The sequence below is a fragment of the Seriola lalandi genome, unplaced genomic scaffold (assembly GCF_002814215.2).
Source record: "Seriola lalandi dorsalis isolate HSWRI2012SDOR001 ecotype SW California unplaced genomic scaffold, Sedor1 jcf7180002054926, whole genome shotgun sequence".
Classification (NCBI taxonomy): Eukaryota; Metazoa; Chordata; class Actinopteri; order Carangiformes; family Carangidae; genus Seriola; species Seriola lalandi.
In genome coordinates, this window is record NW_019525478.1 from 115,427 (window position 1) to 122,856 (window position 7,430).

At 38.5% G+C, this 7,430-nt stretch overlaps 1 non-coding gene across 1 annotated transcript; it reads left to right on the forward strand.

The window, feature by feature from the left end:
- The first annotated feature begins 763 nt into the window (after window positions 1–763).
- trnas-aga (transfer RNA serine (anticodon AGA)) lies at window positions 764–845 on the forward strand. The gene has a single exon. It is a non-coding gene; the product is annotated as a tRNA-Ser (tRNA).
- The last annotated feature ends 6,585 nt before the right edge of the window (window positions 846–7,430 follow it).

Genomic DNA, 7,430 nt, shown 5'->3' on the forward strand with positions numbered 1-7,430 from the left:
TTTTTTTTTTTTTTTTTTTTTCCCCCCCCCCCCCCCCGGCGTATTGCCGCTTCCAGATGTTATAGATGTCAGCAAACACTGCAAATCACGCAGATAATGAAATGAAATAAGTTAAATCAACTAATTAAATAATTTTAATAATTTTAATTCATTTTAATTTTTTTAAAATATTAAGACTGGCTGTAAAGTGGCTAGTTCTCTGCTCACAGACACCTGCAGGTGTGTGCGAAGCAGCAATCAAAACACATGGAATATATCTGGTGATTGGATGGTTTTATATGCTTATATTACTTGATGCAATAACGCGTAAGAAGCCAAGCAAAGGTGGCACAAATTTGAGTAAAGCATCGTATTTTAATGTTTATCACATGTTCATGTACATTATTATTCTGAAAAGTAGGTACAGTGACCCAACAATATGTGCCTGCACAGAATAAAATTTTAATATCACTTTAGACGGATTACAAGAGGGTTTATTGACTTACTATCAAAACCAAACAGTATTTATTTTACTGATACAGTATTAATAAAGATGTAAGGACTTTGCAACTGTAAGTAAACTGAGGATAGATTCGCTCTAATGTTCACCGCCCTCTGCTGCCATTACACCACTGTTAAGACTTTACAGCTGACTGCCACTGATATGGTTTTAATGTAAACGAATTTTATATCAAATGCGTAACATTTCATATAACACTTCTACAGTTGTAATATTATTTGGAGTGAAGTATTAATAGCTAAGAGACATCCCCGTTGAATGTAAGTTGTCGTGGCCGAGTGGTTAAGGCGATGGACTAGAAATCCATTGGGGTCTCCCCGCGCAGGTTCGAATCCTGCCGACAACGTCGAATATTTTTTGCTGCCGTTTTATCCAGATAATGTCTTTAACCTACAATGGTGAATATAACACCTCGCGACAGCTCCATGTTTACACAAAGCGACGACATTTGCGGGTGAAATGTCGCGTTCAGTGTCATCAAAGCAGCACTGGAGGTGGCTGGAGTCGCCACTCTAATGGTTTAAAATGATGAAACAGCGCCCTCTATTGTTCGACTGGGCGACATCGCTAGGACTGCTGTGATTTTATTTCAGTAAATTAATTGAGTCCAAATCTAAAAATCCTTAATTTATATCTGTTAGTGGAGAGGAGCTTTCCTTAGGGGCAAATCTTTGTTTAACTCTTTGTACTTTGTCATACTGTGGTTCAAATGTCAACAATTCAACAACTGCACTAAATAAATACAGCAGGCAACATGACCTGTATTGTCACGATCTGGTCCATATGTTAGATATATTTGATATCTAGCAGTATTGTAAAAATGTTTTTATTATCTGTATCTTTCAACGTTTCCCAGTGATTCTGAAAATTATAGTATTCGTCCACATCCAGCTTGTTCTACAATTAAAAAAATACAGACAAAAAAACAACAACAAAGAAGTGATTTAACAGGTAAATAAACTGTGGAGATCAGACAGTAGGTGGCAGTAATAAACCAAAAATACATGCACTGGTCTCAGGACACCAAGTCAGCTTGAATAAACTTGGATTGATGTTGGGGGGAAAAAAACTCTGTCACATACTGTAAGTTATTTCAAATATTTATATTTGGTGTCATCGTTTGACTGCAGCTGTTTTTTAATGCTAGAGTGAAACAGTTTAAGTGGATAAGCTCTCCTCCCACATGTCTCCTCTCAGTTGTGTGTACCTGTCTGACTTTAAATGACTGTTTTGCCATGAGACATTTGGCAGCAGCAGGACCAGGCTGGCTGAGGTAGAAAGACTCCTGTGTTTGAAATATACAGGCTGTTTTACATGAGGAGAGCTTAAACAAGTTAAAACCGCCTCACTACGATGTTCTGACAGAGTATGACAGAGAAACTGGAGAGAGTTTAGGCCTCGAATTGCAACTTCTGAACTCCAGATTGCCACCTAATGTGATCCAGAGGTCTCCCTCGAAAAAAACCAAACCCCAGCCACAGAGGTCACCGTGGGGCAGGAGCGTGTCAGGGTGCGTTTTGTGCTCATCTCGTTTATCCGTCTGTGAGCAGGGAGTGGAGTGGAAAGTCTCAACCTTTGCATGCCAGATAAATGCATGCGTTCATACAGTTGAAATGAGTGATCTGATATCAGACACCTACACAGGGACACCGATTGTTTCCATGGGTTCATGATTTAATATATTACATGAGAGAGTTAAGGTTGCACTTTGCGGCCCACTCAGGTGATATCATTAAAAGCCGTAAACGTGGACAGAAATAGATTCGGAAGAACTCGAGCTCGGGGGAAGTTTTTCAAACTTTTGAATCGAGGGGGGCCGTGATATAAAGTAATGATAAACTGTGCTTTTAAAAAAAAAAAAGAAAAAAAAAATTACACTGTGTTTTTCAGTGCAATAAATGAATGAAAAATAAACATTTTAAATATTTTAATATAGAATTATATCAGTTACGAGCTGCATTTTGTAACTCCAAATAACTTAAAGTGGCCCCTGGACACAGACGCATAAAAATCCAACACCATCCCTCCGACACTGAGACTCAAAGAGACACAAAACGACTACAAATGTCTCTCTGTGCCACTTTGTGCTCATCTTGCGTCTCTTAGTGGTTGATTTGCGTCTATGTTTGACATTTTTGCGTCTCTTTGTAGTCATCTCGCATCTTCTCCTTGTTTTGAATGTCTTTGTTAGTCACTTTGCATTTCTTTGTGTTTGATTTCGTGTCTCTTTGTAATCATTTAATTACTTTTCCAACTTTCCAACAGCGACTTGATACAGAGGCTCCGGTCCAGGGGGTTCCTGATACTGTGCTGGTAAAAACCTGTTCTGTCATCCAGCCATGATACAGGCGAAGCACCTGAACATACAACACAGAACAGCAAACATTTGCCAAACACCTAACTCAACCCTGACATCTTATTCTATCTACCTCGAATAATATCTGTCTCTGAAAATCATGTCAAACCGTGTGTTTGAGTGGATTGAGCTGAAAATATCAGTGACTATAATTATGATGCTGAGGGACGTGCACAAACGGGTCACTAGTTCACACACTAACAATAATCTTCTCAACTCTGCACAAAATGTCCTCCTCACTTGCAAATCTTCAAATCATCTTAAAATGTCCAAACACGGTGCCGAGCTGTGGGGCTTTTAGTGCTGGCACAACTGTTGTCCGCTACTATAGAAGCACCATATGGCAAACGGCCTAGTCAAGCTTAAGAGGTAAAAACCCCTGGGGCAGACTTTGTGCTTAGGCCTTTACTTTAAAAAAAAAAAAAAAGCCATACACAATTATGAGAGACTTATAATTTCATATAGATAATCTACATCGGAAAATATTAATTCTATTTGAATGACAGCCTGTGGACAACGGAGGCCATGGTGCAGCCGCCTCTCTGAGACACATTAGTGGTTAAAGGTCAGACAGATGAAGAGCAGCACCGGAGCAAGGCCGAGCTCTCTCATGACTGGAACACGCTGCAGATGAGAGGGCTAGAAAAGAGGACAGCAACCCTGATGTAACAGTGTCTGCTTAAGGCATTTGGTGACAACAGCAGAGGTCCGAGCGGAGCCTGGTCTGGAGAGAAGAGCTAAAGTGGTGCTCTGAGTGCTAAAAGTCCAAATGTGGAGCAGACGGTGCAGCAGACCGTGGCTAAACGTGCCGTTATAGAGATCTGACTGGGCTGCAGCAGAGTGCAGCATGCACAGCACCCCGGGCTTCTCTTCAAGAAAATGAAAGCATCAGCTTCCTCTTCACTGCTTCGTTTTGATCATCTTGACACATGCACATCATCTGCACCTCGACACCAACAAGAGACGCTTTGGATGCGTTTCGTTGCAAAATGAGCCCCGATGTTTCAACTAAAACCACTCACTGACTCACCGCTGTTTCTCTGCTGTCTGGGAGAAAATCCATTTCAGGCATAGGTTGCTAATTTTGTAAATATGCAGGTTTTCCGGTGTATTTTTAGATTATAAACCCATATGATTTAATGCAACACAACTATTGAACTGCGTCTGCATCCTGCATGTCAAGGAGGATAAATCCCTTTGTGACCATTTGGGAGCTGTTGCACGCTTTAACCCATTTTTATTACAGGTCAAATAAGCATAGTGTAGCGTTTAATGGGCGCTATGCACAACTCAAAACGGTGCTGATGTGAGAACACAGTATGTTGTGCTGGTGAGGAGCAAACCAGAGCTAATGAGTGCATCTCTCAAATCCTTTTTTTTTTTTTTTTTTAAAGCAGCTCCCGCAAAGACAGAAACCGGCACAGATGACAAAACCATCTGTGCTTTCAAATGTGTTAACAAGCAACGACAGCTCTGCCAAAAAAAAATCAAAGCTCGCCCGATTTTCACTGTGATGGATGAGTCATCACAAGTTTCAAGTCTGCAAGCTGATTATCATACTGCACTGGTTAGTAGACTACATGGAAACCACTCACTGTCTAGAAGATGGAAAGATACATGAATGAATCTAAGATTTTGAAAAAGGTCAACACTCATTTTAAACGAAAGCTACATAACATTTGAAATAAGCCTCGCCTTGACTCATGCTCGCTTTTAACTTTTCAAATAACCTTTCTGTCATTTAATGTCAAAATATCCACCAATAGTAGACATATCTATATTAAATTCAAACTAAACTATCTTATTTCTGTGGCCGAAATATTAATCACTGATACGTGATACATACGTGATAAGTGAATGGTATTTTTTATAAACATTTTCATCAGTTTTATGCATTTTATAGGAAAAATAAGTCTGTTCTGTACATTTAAGATGGAGACTTCGACATTGTACAACAAAAGTGTGAGATCATTATTTACAAAAACTCAAAAAGAAATGAAAACTTTGTTTCTAAACTTTATATCACTGAGAACCTGTAAAAACAAGAAAGGGAAAAGAAAAAAGAAAAGAAAAAGTTAAGCATGTTAAGGAAATGAAATAATTTTAGGATAAATCAGTCGCACATTTTTTAAGACCACGGCCAATTAATCTGAAACACAAAAATAACTTCATTTAAAATATGAACACAACATAATATTGAAACAACTGTAATAAATATTCTTGTTTTGTGTATTTTAAAATTGGCCTGTTGAAAATCCACCTCCTCATCTAACCATCAAGCAAGGAAACAAATCAGTGCATTTCCCAAAAATGTCAAACTATTCCTTTAAAAATGTAAAACCTCAAACACACGCACAAACAAAACATTAGTGATAAAATATAATATATAGTGTTTGAGCTGCAGTGGCCGCTGCTGATGCTGCTGCAGGTCGGCAGGTGCAGCTCAGTCTTGCAGAGACTCAGTTACCAACCAGATCCACGAGAGAATCCTCCTCCAAAATACAAACCACAAAAAATGATTCTCATTTTTTAATAATTGCATTTTATTAATTGAAAACAAAAAACAAAAACAAAAAAAAACAAAAAAACAAATGCAAATTAAAAAAAACAAAAAAAAAGAAAACAAAACCGTATCATTAGGTAAGACGAGGCGAGAGACACTTAAATAAGAAGAGTTCCATGTTGGTGAGGACAAAGGTGAAGGCGGGTTGATGTAGGAGAGGGGAGAAGGGGGTTTTGGGGGGTGGGGAGGGGTTTGCTGGATGGGACAGGTTGGATTATGTACACTGTTTCTCACTGCAGGACTGGCAGGCCCCATAAAGGGAGGGGGCTCAAAGTAGCAGGTCGGAGACACTGAAACACCAGAGAGAAAGGCACTATCCAGAGAGAACAAGAAAAACACAAACCAATAACACAAACACAGTAAACAAACACACACACACACACACACATACACACACACACACACACACAGGACCAGAAATAAAATGTTTGACAAAAAAAAGTGCTTGACCACACGCCACATTGGACAAAGATAAAAAAAAACAAACAAAAAAAACAAACAAAAAAACAAAACAAAAAAAATCTTTTACATCGTTTAAGCTGATCTCTCAACTTTTAGCATAAAAGACAATCTCTCAGTTTTCTGGACTGTTAATCTGTGCCAGCTGCAGATCTGCACTGGTGATTACACAATGTGATTATCCAAACTCAGCCTCTTTGCTACGTGCAGGTATAACAAGGAGGAGAGCGTCTGCGTATGCATGCATGTAATGAATGTGTTTGAATATGCATGTTAACTACCTGTACATATCCTCATACACCACTCTCTTTCTTTTTTTAAGTGAATAATCCGCAACATTACTATTTCAGCATGTCTTTTAAAATCCCTTGCGTGGTTGTGTAGTTCAGTTCTCTGACCTTGCTTCCCTCATGTTAATGTCTATGGACTCAGTCAGCTACATTCATCGCCCAAGTAAAATGGCTGCAATAAATACATTGGCTTTGAAAAGGTGGCTGACCTTTATACAGGGCTTCGTAATACAACAGCTCTTGCAGCATTCATGGCTCTACTTGCTGGTCAACGTTAGCTTCCTGACAGGATTAGTTTCTTCTCAGGTTTCTTCTCATTAACTTTTACTTTCATTGCATTATAGACAAGAGAAACCTTTTCAAATGGAACTGATGACCCCTTAAATATCATGCTGTTTTATCTGAGAGCCCTCAGATAGACTCAGAAAAAAATAAAAATAAAAGAAAAACTTAATTGACAATTCAGCACATTCTAGAGCTACCAGGTCTTATTCAAACTCACAAGGATTGAACATAATTTACAAATGGAAAAAAACACAATTTGTGATGAGAGGTAAAACAGACAAACACATACAAATATATAATATATATTCTTAAAAAATGGATTCTCTCTATAGTTGATTTATTTATACAGCCAATGGCTGATGTACACTGCTCACGTGCCAATGAACTTAAACATGGAAACTTTCTGTAGATTACTGTAGATGGCATCATTTCTTTCCTCTCTTCTTTTTTTTTTTTTTTTGTACATTTTTAAAACCATTTCTTCTTTTTTATGTTTTTAAATTTTTATTTTTTTTCTTTAAAACAGAGTTAGGGATTTATTGGTAGGCATTTCATTTAGGAGATTAAAACAACATGCGGCAAAAGAAGAAGAAGAAGAAGAAGAAGAAGAAGAAGAAGAAAAAAAAAAAGGAAAACAAAAGAAAGGCAGAATGTTAAGAAGTTTAGGAGAAGACAGAAGCAGCTGTGGGAGCGGTAGAATCATTTGGTTATCTTCATGGTTGGTGCTCTACGCTTTAGTTTCTCTGCATTTAGATTTCCCTCAAAGACAGTTCAATCTTCGACGAGGCGTTCACTGGGGCGGTGAACGTTCTCAGCACAAGTAAGAGTTGATTTTTTTTATTTTTTTTAAACTTTTTTGCTCAGCTGGCACCCACACAGCGACGCCTACGACAGCACTACTCCTGCTTTAACTCTCTCTCTTTCAGTTGTTTGCGTTCTTCCTGTCTGCTCCTGTTATCGTGGAATGGCCGAGAGGGG